Source organism: Etheostoma cragini, chromosome 2, assembly GCF_013103735.1.
Source record: "Etheostoma cragini isolate CJK2018 chromosome 2, CSU_Ecrag_1.0, whole genome shotgun sequence".
In the NCBI taxonomy this organism is placed as follows: Eukaryota; Metazoa; Chordata; class Actinopteri; order Perciformes; family Percidae; genus Etheostoma; species Etheostoma cragini.
The window spans coordinates 3,462,069-3,475,450 of record NC_048408.1 but is presented as its reverse complement, the minus strand read 5'-3'; the positions used below and the strand labels follow the sequence as shown (position 1 = coordinate 3,475,450).

The following is a 13,382-nucleotide window of genomic DNA, read 5'->3' as shown; positions in this document are numbered from 1 at the left end:
ATAAGGCAGGGGAGCTGGAGAAACCCCTGTTTACTCTGCCCAGTTATGACCCATCCCCGCAGAGCAGTACTGGCTCCAGGGACGAGGCATGACTAAATGCCCGGTTGCATTCTCCTTACAATCAACCGACACAAAAAAAAAAAAAGTTCAACAATTGATAAGGAAATTCTTGCTCTGTTGTTATCAATACAGCATTTTGAAGTCTATGTTGGTTCTACTTCTCTGCCTGTCACTGTTTGTACACTGACCATAACCCCATTGTCTTCTTATCTTGCATGTTTATCCACAACCGGCAACTCATGCGATGGGCACTGCTTGAGCAGGATTACAATTTAGAGATACGCCATAAAAAAGGCTCTGATAATGTAGTTGCAGATGCTCTTTCTAGGTTATGATTCCTACATACTGTAAGTCTCATGTTTATGATAATGTAACAAGCCATATGGGTGCAATTTAAGGGGAAGGGTGTTACAACCGCTACCTTTAGGAGATCATTTCCTTAACACTAGTCTAAATCCACGACATTCCACTTCTGGGATTGCTCTTTTATGTTTTTAGGATGTCCATTACCTTTCTGAGGACTACGGTTAACTGCTCCTCAGATCTCTGCAGGGTAAATCCAGAGAGCTAGCTAGAATATCTGCCCAATCTGAGTTTTCTGTTGCACAATTTAAACAACCTTTGGATATACACATGATCCACCAAAACAAGTTCCTTCCCGAGGCTATTTTGCAGCAGCACCGTGGCTCCGCTTGGCGCTTAGCGTCACCCAAGACGATTGTTTTTCCTATCCAGACTAGCCTGACCCTCCTCCGCAGCACTGTGGAGGAAGGTCTGACAATGCCAGACTAGCTTCACAGTTACTTCAACACACTGGTTTTGTTTGTCTTCATCCAACAGATGGATCATAATGCTCATACGGGGTCCCAGTGTCACCATTTGTGTATGAATTATGTGGGTAAAACCTTATTGCCACGGTGATGATAGGACCTTTGTCTATTGCTACTCCCGATACCCACAATACCCTGATAGGAAGGGAGGAAAAGGACAGGCCAAAAAAGCAAACATAAAGAAATACTAAGAATGTTGTATCTGTTGTGGTTGAGGGAAAACCTCAGACATGTGTCAGAGACGAACTACACTGACTAGACCAGATCTCATTTCATTGATGACACCATGCAGTGTGATCCCTTTAAAGTCTGGTCTGCTCCTACTTAGCGTAAGCGATTATTATTTGAAATATAAAATGTTGCAGTGTGAATGCATGAAAGTAATAATCCCCTCTGTCATTTAAGCACACAAACAAGCATGCAGGAAGGGTTTAGGGTTGAGGCTTGGATCAGGGAATGGTCAGTTATTGTTTCTGATTTTCGGCATTTCTTGTCTCTCTGTCCTCAGTTTTGGATGCACAGAAGGGAATGACAGGACTTGGCAGCAGACCAGTGGCATTCAACTGCTAGACCACTCAACAAGTTGGTAGGTGGCACTCGTCTCTAACCCTCTCACTGTCTCTCCATCTGTGTCTCTTGTGTTTCTCACTGGATCACTGCTTGGCATTGTTGATCTGGCTCTCAGTCATTCCCGCTTCGATATATTTTGCAGCCTATCCTGTTCACTTTTGTTGAAATCGTTCTTTCTGCTTCTCTCTCTAAATCTCCCATTAAAGATCGAGAAAATTAGCACCAATTTGCCTTGATTAAGCTATTCTTCTCGCAGTTGGAGGGAAAAAAAGACAAAAACCCGCTCTGCAATCTGAACACGTGCAGGGAACAAGTGATTGTGATCAATAAAAAATTAGCGGGGAGAAGAAAAAAAAGGAAAACAAATGAAAAGTAAATGAATGAATTGCCAATTTCTGTTCTTGTCAAGTGTTTTTGGAAGGCAGCTCTTGAGAAAAAGCTGTTTCCGCTAAAGGACTATGACAGCAGGCAATGTGTGTCGGGGTGGTGGGGTGGGTGTGGGTGTGCGTTTGGGGGGGGGGTGGGGTGGTTGGTTCAACATTCAACAGAGCCTGATTATCAGATATTATATTGTAGTGAATAACATGCCAAGGTGACTATTGTTGTAGATGTCATTAACCTACATTTTTAAAAAGGAAATCTTTGATATATGAAATAGGATTTGAATAAATTCTGGAGGATTCACATTGTGGGCATCAATAACTATTGTTCTGCTTTGTTTTACATGAAGCTACTGCTACATTTTTTTTAAAGTGACTAAACTCAAGACCACATTATTTGCTTAGTTTTGTTTTTAGTGTTTTTGTGTATTATGTGTTTGTATGTATGTTTGGTTGATCACATGACATTTACATTTTATTTTACCTTTATTTAACAAGGAAGAGACCCATTGAGATTGAAAATGTCTTTTTCAAGAGTGTCCTGGCCAAGACACTCTTAAAAAGAGATTTTCCATTTTGGCAGCCGTTTCCCTACACCCATCTTTACCTTGCATATCCAAAAAGTATTTGCATATGAGTGAGCTTAAATACTTTCACACCTTATTTAATTTTGGGATGTTGCGTTTTGTTTTTCCTTTTTACTGTGGTATTAAATTGGATATCGAGAATCGTGGAATTTTGCTGGTATAGGACAACTCAATTTCTGGTTTTGTGACATCCTTAGAGGAGACCAAACAGTGGCAGCACTGACAGCTCTTGGGGAATTTAATGTAACCATTGCCCATGTATTTAAAGTAAGAGTGTATTTTCCACATCAAGATGTAGGCCACTCACAACAACTTAAAACAGTTTGGACTATGTGGACTTGCCATGAAGTGGAGAAAACATGCAGTACTAAGATCCTGAACTGGGTCTCTTTTTAAGCAACAACTTCCAGGTCTGAAAATGGAGGCAATGCTAAAGTGCTTTAAACCTGCATTCTATCTTATTTCCACCAGGGCTCCACTGGCTCCACAAAGAAGTCCATTTTGATAGAAGTCTATGGGAAAATGACCCTACTCTCACTTCATTACCTCAGTAAACATTTTCATAATTACTTTATGGCCTCAATTCCTAGTTTCAGGTCTTCAATACAGGATAATGCATGAATGAATACATGCTACTGAATGGGGGGGGGGGTTGCTGTTTGCCCACCAGCAGAATACTGCCGGATGACTAACGTCAGTTTTTTTAGCACAGCTTAGTGCAGTGCCAATGAAACCTTAGATGACATGCCTTGGTGCCGCTCTACCCTTTTTTTCAAAAAGGGTTACAATGCATTACATCAGTTATTATTGATTATTAATATGGGTATATTATTATTATTTCCAGTCTAAGGTCTCTTTACATGTATCTCTGCATTAATGTCCTTAATCGTCTTAGGCATTGCCACTACAAGCCTAACTCTAACTTCAACTTTATTCCTAATTCTAACCTGAATGATAAACATAAAATCGTAAACTCTAAATGAAGACTACAGCATGCTCTATGAGATGGCCTGTGTGCTCTCCCCTCTGTGGATGTGCATGCACTGTTTGCAAAACGGTCCTGTTAATTTATTAATCAAATATACATCGTAATGATTCTTATATCAGTCAATTTGTTGAATTTGTACTCTGATTTATAGTTATTATACAATTATGCTTGCTTATGCTTTCATTCTGAAATGTTTGTATAATTTCCAACAGCATTTGAACGTAACAAGGGGAAGCTGACTTTGCAGTTGGCTAACGTTAGCTAGTAATTATTAGTGCACTTCCGCCTCACTCCCAGCCTCTAGGCGACCAGTTCGCCGTGAGCAGAGCAGACAGCAGCGAAAAGCAGTTGTGGCTGCAGCAGCTAGACCCCGGCCAGACCGGAGCTAATAATACTACCTAGCTCCCGGCAAAGGAGGAAGGCAGAGTAAGCGGACTACAGCTCCGCTCTGGCTGGAGTCCAGTTGCTGCATCCATTGCTTGCTGCGTCAAAGGACTCTTTGTGGTCGTTTGCGGTCGTTTAACGTTAGTAAACCCCATGTCTAATCAACGTTACGTTACAACAATGTTAGCATTGTACATCTGTGGTTTTTACGTGCATGTCTCTACGTGCTTCTGGTCTTTTGAGTGTTGGTTATCTGATTGTATTTTAGTTTTGAAAGAGAACGGAAAAAGAATTGATTGGGTTAGTGTAACAACAATAAGCCAATCATCAACAAGAAGCACAGCTGCAGCTCTGAGGTTTCAGTTTGTGAGAGGCACACGCTGGGAACACATGCTGTTAACAATTTAGTTTAGGGGCATGCGCATCTGCAGATCCTGCCAAAAAAAACGCATGCAGCCGCCTTAAAATATACACATAAAGACAGAGCCGGACTGACCTTCCTTCACAGAAATGTCTGTAGGCCAAAAGTCCAACTGGTTTAGAATAAGAGCAGGGATACACAGGCACACACCCACATACATACTTACACTATTGGCAGAAAGGGGCTGGTAAGCAGGGGTGTCGGACTCGGGCGGAAAGGGGACAGAGTACCCAGGACCCGAATGTAAGGAGGGCCAACAATATGCTAGAACGGATAGCTGTGGACTGGGGAGGGGCCCATTGTTGCTCTGGCCCTGCTGGTTAGGGTCATGTAAAAGCTTACAAAGCACAGGTCAAACAAGTGACTTAGATTGTTTTTACAGCATTAAAGTACAAACTAATTTCATTTTAGAATAAAACATCTAGGTAGTAGATACTTAGAGAGTATATGTAGCTTTCAGGTCATTGATCCATTTACACCCTAATTATGTTAACCCTACTATGGAAAGTAATCTTTTCAATTCATGAATGTATGAATAAAAATGTCTTCACTGACTATGAATGTAGTCTGTGAAACTAATATATAATGTTGATGAATATTATAATTTTTTTATCTCTCTCATTATACAGCAGTTTAACTGAAACAGTTCAATTAAAAAAAGAGACTCAATTTAAAGCCACATATAGCAGGCAATTGAGTCACCTTGGTTTGGATCACTCTCACTCATTAAGCTGTGACCTCTCTCACTGCAAAACTACACATCGTGAAATCGGGTTTACATGCAGCCACATGAATGCAACATGCATATACAAAATACACACAAGTGCATAAAGTGCAGTCGGCAGTGGCGAAACAAGCCAAAATGGAAGTTAATAAGGCAATTGTTCAATTGTTTATACTTTCACAAAAGTACTCGTTTTGACCAGCTCAGATTATTATTGTAAGTGTCTGACAACATTAACGAACCTATGGACCTTTCTAGTGAAGAGAAAGATCCTTTTTTTTTTTAAACATAAAAACGCCCTCAATATTGAAATCAATAAACCCACAATACATACATCAGTGTTTTCCTTAACATACATTAGCGTTTCCCCCATATATATAAACATAATTATAAATGAGAAGTAATTCATTAGTATTTGAAGGTCACAAAGCTGCTTTTCAACTCGCATATCATTAGCACCTACTGTAATGTATTACCCTATTCAATATCGTTAAATGTACTTGGTTGGTTTGTTTTGTTCTTATAATACATCCATAGATGATCCAGCAGAGAGGATAGTTCAGTCTGCAGTTTGTCCAAATTTCAAGATTTGTGGCAAACCAAGATAAACAGTTAGACTACAAATCAACAGCTTTTGTTTTAGTTTGTTCGTCATTATTCGCTATTTAGAGTAGAGCTGTGTTTGTGTAAACAGCGCAGTGGACAAGAGTGGAGCGCCACATAGATCAGATTGAAATATATCACTTCCTACATGTGTATGCCTGACAGGTGAGTGGTATTGATACGTATTTTACGTACAGTAATGAGCGCAGTCAAGTAGACGTGTGCTGCATGTTGTATCTTCCAAAATGTAAGGCTTGTCTCCAAACGGATTGTGCTTAAAGCTGCATGCCATCCAGTTATGTCGACCTCATAAACATTGTCAAAATCATATGATAATGAGCCATTACATTGAAAATCTTTCAGGTAACAGGAGCCTATAATATACTGTAACCATCTTAACAACAAACTACCTGAATGCATTTTTCTATCGCTGTCTTTGGGAAAAAAATCATGTTGTGAGGACAACAGTTAGCAAGCTTTCCTGTTTATGTTTCTCATAATGTTAGCCATAGTTATTTATTCCTTACCTTGGTTTGGTGTCTGTGTTTCCAAGCCATCTCCAGTGGTGATATTGTTGATGGAGCTGTTGGTGGAAAGCGAACTCCATCAACACAACAGTTTGTAAAATAAAACTGGACAGGACCAATAACCGCTGAAAATTCTACTTGTTACAATATGAGCGGCAGCCAATGGGGTTTGCGTAAGGTTTGCAGGATGATTTAAAGGCAATCACGACTATTGTGTGTCTATCCTATTTCTGTTAGCGCGGAGGAAGAAATTTTGCCATAGCGTTGCACCACAATAATAACAACATACAGGAAACTGTGATACATGCATACATGTAAATAAACAGGCTACAAATAAAAAAAAGCAGATTATACAGTTTATCCTGCTCTTTCTTTTCCATATTCGCCATATATGGAGCAATCCAAAATCTGTCTTCCCTGATGGATACAGACAGCCTTTTCTGACGGCTGTATCAATGGTGGTACAGTGGAAAGGCCATTAGTAGTGGGCTTGGTTTAATTCCTGGGTCTTCCTGTCTATAACTAGAAGTGCCATTTTGCAGGACAATTAAACCCAAATTGTTTGTAATGGTTTGTAATGTTTGAATATGAGAGAAATATGTTAAATGCTTCTGCGGCATCTGGCAAAAGTACTTAATTATCAACCTACACCCACTGCTACATTGTTGTTTGATTAAAAGTCTGTAAAAATACCCATTCTCTTGTTTTCCACTCAGGAAGTACATATACTATTTATACTCTTAAGGGTTTCTCATCTTTGACAGAAAACCAAAACCAGACAGCAGAGTCTACCCTGAACTGAAAGTAGATTATTGTTGCATAATCATGCAAGCCCTCGGTAGTGACTGTTGTGATCTGACAGCTAGGCAATAATCATGTAACATCTTGGAGAGATTACTGACAGGAGGAAGTAGACCCACTGGGGGGCATCATTGCTGAAGAAGCCCATGGCAGCAACATTCTGGACCAGCTGGCCCAGTTGGATGTTTCCTTATGGGTGAATGCACCACAGAGACATTATGGGCCAATTTATCTCCAATTTCTCTTTGTGACAATTGGTGGAAGGATTATCATTGTTCACTGTTCTCAGCCCATTGTGGGATGAGTTCTTGGAGTTAAATCTCAGGTGAAAACAAAGGCAGTTTCCAGAAAATTCAACAGTTGCCAGGATGGAGTGACTGTTCAAGCAGATGTGTTGTCACATCATAAAAAATGAATACCAGATACATGTGAAAGAAATGAGGACATAACACACAGCCAAACAGTCAAGGTAAAAATAAATAAAAAAGATGAGACAGAATTATGCACCAAGTGGATCGAAAACAAAAAAAGCCAATGTTGCGTTAAAATCTATTTCCCCCCTCGATATGTGCCCCCCCCCTTAACTTAATCCTAACGCTGGTTGAGCGCCCAGTCAGACAGTCATCTCTGGAGATATTTAACTTCCAGCCAACCTTATTAGAAATGCATTTTGGATAGTCAAATAACTTCAGAAAGCCCCTCTACCTACACCTTTCCAACATGGGATTACTTCAGGTGGTGATTGGCCAGCTGTGTGGAGGTGAGAACGTAAACTGGGTTTGAACTTCTCTCTTTAGTTGTCTTTCTTTTTTCTTTAATGTTTTCTCTTAGGCTACTTTACTCCCTTAACATTAACTTGACTTGACTTAAACAAATCATGTACATTTGGGAAGTCCGGAATCCCCAATCTAGATGGCTTCCTGCAAATGATATATTAATGTGGTTAATCACGGTAAATATCAGTGTGCTTGTTTGGGCAGACTGTGAACGAGGCCTCTCCCTCTAAATCTGTTCTGATTTTTGTCATCTTTATTTTTGACGGTTTTCTACAGAAGTACATATTAACAAAGACACCATCTAATGGCAACTCAAAATACATTTGCCAAATCTGTTGATTGATTTTATATAACAAGGTTTAAAGTCTGTTAAAATGTTCTAAGCCATCATCATATTTTTAGTTCAGTTCCAATCTTGGACATGTATTTTTGTCACTGTATAGTGCATATAGTGGTTTGGCTTGGTCCCAGTGTCATGAATCACTTTCCATACATGTGTACATGTGTCACAATGGAACTTGCCAATTCCAGTTTTACCGACTAAATTAAATTGGAGTTGGCAGGGCCTGAGCCTCCAGTGCTTCAAATGACTTTGAATCTCTAAGGGATAAATGGATAAGGGTCACCTTCCATTCTGGCCTCTCAACATTTTAGACTATAATAAAGTAAGAAAGAGTTAATTTATTCAGCCTTGGCTCTTTGGCTGTTCTTAAACTCTGACTTTGAGCTCATTAAATTGAAAAGAACGTTGAATCCATTATGCTACAAACTGCTTGCTCTACACAAAGTAGGAGTAGTTCTTTTTGGTCTGGGTGTTTAAAATGTAAATATCAGTTCTGTCAATTGATTAAAAAAGTGTAATCAAGTTAAACACAGTTATTAAAATATATGGATCAACTTGTGTACGTGTTACGTCTAAGTCTTCCGTCTAATTATCTCAACCATTAACATTTATAAACAAAGTGTTCATTAACAATCTCAATTTGTTAGGGCATCCATATGAACTGCAGATATATTTAGCAGTAACAAAAAACTTTTACAATGTATGTATGCTACAAAGCCACAAAAAGCTTACCGGTAAGTTTCTTGCTTACTAACATCAACTGAAATAAATGCAACAATAAGTCGGCATATTTAAGAAATAGATTGCCATGATGTATGTTAAGAGACAGAGGAAACAGACTCTACATTCTTGGTTAAAGATAATTACTTTAGGTCTGCAACATGCCTCCTGTCAACCAATCATACAGTCTAGTCTTCTTTTACCTAGTTGCTCAGGCAGACTAGCTTGTTTAGATTTTCAGATGATAGAGCTGCAAAATGTAGCTTGCCAAAGAGAACATTCTGTGAACAGTCTGAAAGGGACTGTCTGAAGGATCGGACTATTTTGCAACATTTGGCTAAAACACTGTCAAATCCGTTGACTTGTAAAGCCACGGTGATCACCCTTTGTATCAAGTGCGCCACACATGAAAAATGCTCGAAAGGTAGACTCTTTGCAGCGGCAATTATATTGTGAGTGCTGTCTGTTCTAGTTGTAACCTTGTCCGTTATGTCCCACTCATTTGCAACTTCAAGAAACTGCTTCAGCAAAATGCTTTTCTTCTGTTTTTAAAGTCCCTGAAGTAAAACTGAACTGCCTGTTCTCATCAGAGATGGGAAGTACTTAAGTACAAAAACGTCATTACTGTATTCAAGTAGATTTTTCAGGTATTTGTACTTTACTATTTATTTTTTGTGGCAACTTTTTACTTTTATTCCTTACATTTTTAACACAGATATCGATACTGTCTACTCCTTACATTTTACAAAATTGCCTTGTTACTTTAGTTTGAAAAAACTTCAGTTAAGTTACCATTATTATTTTTGGCGTCGTCAATACCAAAATTCAGTATAATTGGATGGGAATATACGTAAGGGAGAAGCGGTTGTTACAGCTTCACAAAGCAAAGGGTCTTGATCACCCTGAATTATTGTTATAATGTGCTGCAAATTTTGCCAACCAAAACAATATGAACTGCTGGCTTTCAATAACTTGCCACTGAATTTGAAAAACACATAGAGGTAAATGCATCTTTTTGTTGTCATCAAAAGCAGTTTGTTAGTAAATTTATTAAGTTTAGTTTAATAGCCAGTTACATTTGTTCTACTGCGAGCAATACTAATACAAGCTGATACAATATCTGCATGTATCGTTTTATATTAAAAACAAATTCAGTATCTTGCTTTAGTGTAACAGTGCTGTAGGAACGGTAACGTCTCAGACGTTAGAGGACTTATTCAACACATTCATTTGTTTAGAGTAATGGCATGCGTTATCGCAATAATGTCGACAGCCCTAATTATATATTGCCATGTACTGGACATTTGTGTTGATGTATGGTATGTCTTTTAAGAAAAGAAAGTCTTTATAGTGCTGCTTTATCTTCCTCTTTTCCCTAGTCCACAGTTTAACCTGTCACTTGCAGTCACTGCCTCTCTCAATCTCACTCCCATTACCTCAAGTCTCTTTTACTCACTTGGCTCCACTGAGGAGCCAAGTGAGTAAACTGTGCCCCCCCCCTCCACTCTGCCAATGCTGAATACTTTTGGTATTTTTTCACAACACTTTTGGAAAAATAATAATATTTTTAATCTCTTAAGAATTATTGTAGAGAGATGTCGGCAGTGCCCAGGCACCTCTCCAGCTACCAGTTCACACTCTGTACCAAGCCAACTCCCTACGGACTGAGCTACTGTGGGCCCATATGATATTGAAAATAATAATACAAATTCTGCATCCTCTTGCTCCTTCTTTGGCATTCCCTGGTAATGGTGTAATCCCTACTATGCCCATTGGCTTTCTAGTCCTTGAAGCTTTTAAGCAGTGCAAAGGGCGTCATGGGCAAGGAGCAAGCATGACTCACGGAAGCATGACTCACGTTTGGCTCTCCTTCCCAGAACCACCTGAATACACTGTCAAGGAAGAGTCATGGTGACACCTGAACCATCTTGTCCGCCTCTTTGTCTACTTGTCTTTAGTCAGAGCTCTGCTCCTCTTTTCTCACCACTCTACCAGGTGCTACTATCTGCTCCCCTGCTCTGTGGCCTTCTCCCAACCAACACCTTTAAGAACCTTTCATTTTCTGCGTATTGCAAAGTTCTATCAAACGCAGTTATTTTAAAAACTTTCTGTAAAAATACATTTTGTGTTAGAAAGGTTGTACTGCAAAAACACAGTTGTAAGGACATTTTTGTTGTTGGCAGTTATTTGATCTTTTTAATCAAGGCAATATAATTTAGTACCTGGAAAGCATCTGCTTATTTTCTGTTCCATGAATAGACAAACTTATGTCAAGAAATTGACTGAATATTGTTAATGCAGATAACAGGAAAGACATGTGTTTCCAAATGAATTGTTGTTATGAACACAAGTGAGACCCAAGTTCATGACTGCCTTAACCTGCAGGAGTGCAGGTTAATAATGGTAAGAGAGTTTTTTTATTGTTACGAGGATGAGGATATGAAACAGGATTACTGATGATGGGAATCCGGAGTCCACGGGGAGGAATGGAGACGGCTGAGATGGAGCTGGCGTGGGCAGATAATGAGGGAAAGTGTAGAGAGCTGGCATAGTTGAAAGGCAAGCAAATGGTGATACTGCAGCACAGGAGTAACAAGTCAGAACACATGGAAATCACAAAGGAGCAAACACCATAAATAAGTCTAACTAAATTGTGGCCTGACGTGTCTACCACTGAGGTATTTACAACTATCTGGCAATGAGTGGTTGCAGAGTAGATATACTGCACACACATTCTCATATGTTGGGAAAGTAACTTTTAAAAAGTCATTAGATACAGTTGCTAGTTACTTCTTCCAAAAAGTAACTAAATTAGATACTCAGTTAAAAACTTTAAAAGTAACTAACGGAACTTAAAATACATGTGCATGTTCAGTTATTTATGACAAATCTGAATATTGGCGTGTGTGTGTTTGTGTGTGTGGGTTGGTGGTAGAGCGAGGGAGAAGTTAATACCCACTCTAGAGTCATAGTGAGAGAAACAAAGTGTCTCCCCTATGTTTACCACCCCCTTGATTTCATAACGCCATATTTGTCACGCGTTGACTGACTCGCTCGTGTTGTTGGTTGTGTCTGACTATGCGTGCTTTCAAACACCAGCCAAACTCTAACTCTGATTGGCGTACCATGAACTTTTACTCAACCTCAGCCAATCGTCAGCGTTTATGCACTTGTCTCGTGCACCGCCCACTAACCAAGGAAGAAAAAAAGTATTTGCCTCTCGGCACAAAGATCTTAAATGAAACGTCCTAATATAGACTACTGTCCTTTAGCCACCAAAACGACTAGTTAAGATTAGAAAAAAGATTGGATAAAAGCACTGGTCCCCCTGGGACATAAACACCTGTCTACTGGGGGAAAGTCCTGTGTTTTCACCTTAACTTACTTCTTTCTGGACACAAACTCCGCTCCCCCAGCTATAAGCCCATTCTGCCGGACTTCCTCCCATTGTGGATCTATGCGGTAATCAGGAGTCAATGTGGTGCATAAATGTGGAATACATAAGCACTACACTGCATTACATTTGGTTGCTATATGGAAGAATAGTTCCTGAGAACAGGAAGATGAGAAAGAGGTGAGCTTGATGAGCGGATTGCACACAAGTGAGTGTGATGAGCAGAGCTAGGGAAACAGGAAATGGAGACTTGTGCCATGCCAGCAAAACAGGGGAAGGGACCGCCGGGGATACTACAACTTAGAGATGTAAAAATGGTTTATTCAAGGTTTGCTGATATTACATTTACCAAACAGTTTTTTTTTTGTTTTTCATTAATTTCTTCTTCTTGTTATGTACCCATTCTAGTGGACAACTAAACATAACATGCTGTGAGACTCCCCTACTCCCAACAGTGGCCAGCTGCATATAAAGGTTTTCTTTACTCAAATGCCAATGCATTTTGCAATTGGCAATTTGAGTCAACAAAAAGGGCGTCTAATTGCCATGGATACATACGCAGCTCTGCCACTGGTTATGTTTAAGATAACAGATCAACCTGTCCTACTGCCTACTAACCAATCAGTTATCTTGAAATTGGCATAGCCGAGAAGATCCCGAGATTGTTAGGGGGGGGGCATAGACTGTGGTGATTTTGAGGGACTGACTTATGTGTGTCAGCTTCTTGAGCCGTATGTCGCCAGTGTGACACGTCAGAGTTGTGCTTTTACTTTGCCACAGACTGTAAGCATGTCAAATGTTTGGGTTTTTAATAATATCACAGTTGTGCACCCAATACACTGTTGGAGTAGTGCCTTCTGCTACTTTCCATTACAGAGTGATAAATAATCCTATTAATTTTTGCATTCACACAGTTGGTGATGTTTTGCCAGCTGTCCTTCCTGCCTTTGGCAGCTGCTGTGTTGCTTTCAGCCTGGATTATGTGTATATCTTCTTTGTATTTATCTAATATGCGCTCTGCTGCCAGACTTGTCCATGTTTGCGATTGGTCTTATGCTTCAAACCACGCAACACTCATGAGAATGCACTTATGGCTAGATTAGTAAAACACAAGGGTGACCATTGACTGTTAATGTTGATGGACAGAGCATCCGGTTCAGCAAAGTGCTACAAATGCGGAAGTAAGTTAAACCTTGATTCTATCTGAATTCCAGCAGGGGGCAGCACACGGGTTGCAAACAGGAGATTGTTTTCTACAGAAGTCTATGGCCAAA

At 39.7% G+C, this 13,382-nt stretch overlaps 1 long non-coding RNA gene across 1 annotated transcript in view; it reads left to right on the top strand.

The window, feature by feature from the left end:
- The window catches only part of LOC117961593, a 16,628-nt gene extending 11,035 nt beyond the window's left edge, over positions 1 to 5,593 (top strand). The window contains exon 4 of the long non-coding RNA XR_004660443.1: positions 5,515 to 5,593. This is a non-coding gene — a long non-coding RNA (uncharacterized LOC117961593). The remainder of the gene's footprint in view (positions 1 to 5,514) is intronic.
- Positions 5,594 to 13,382: the final 7,789 nt, after the last annotated feature.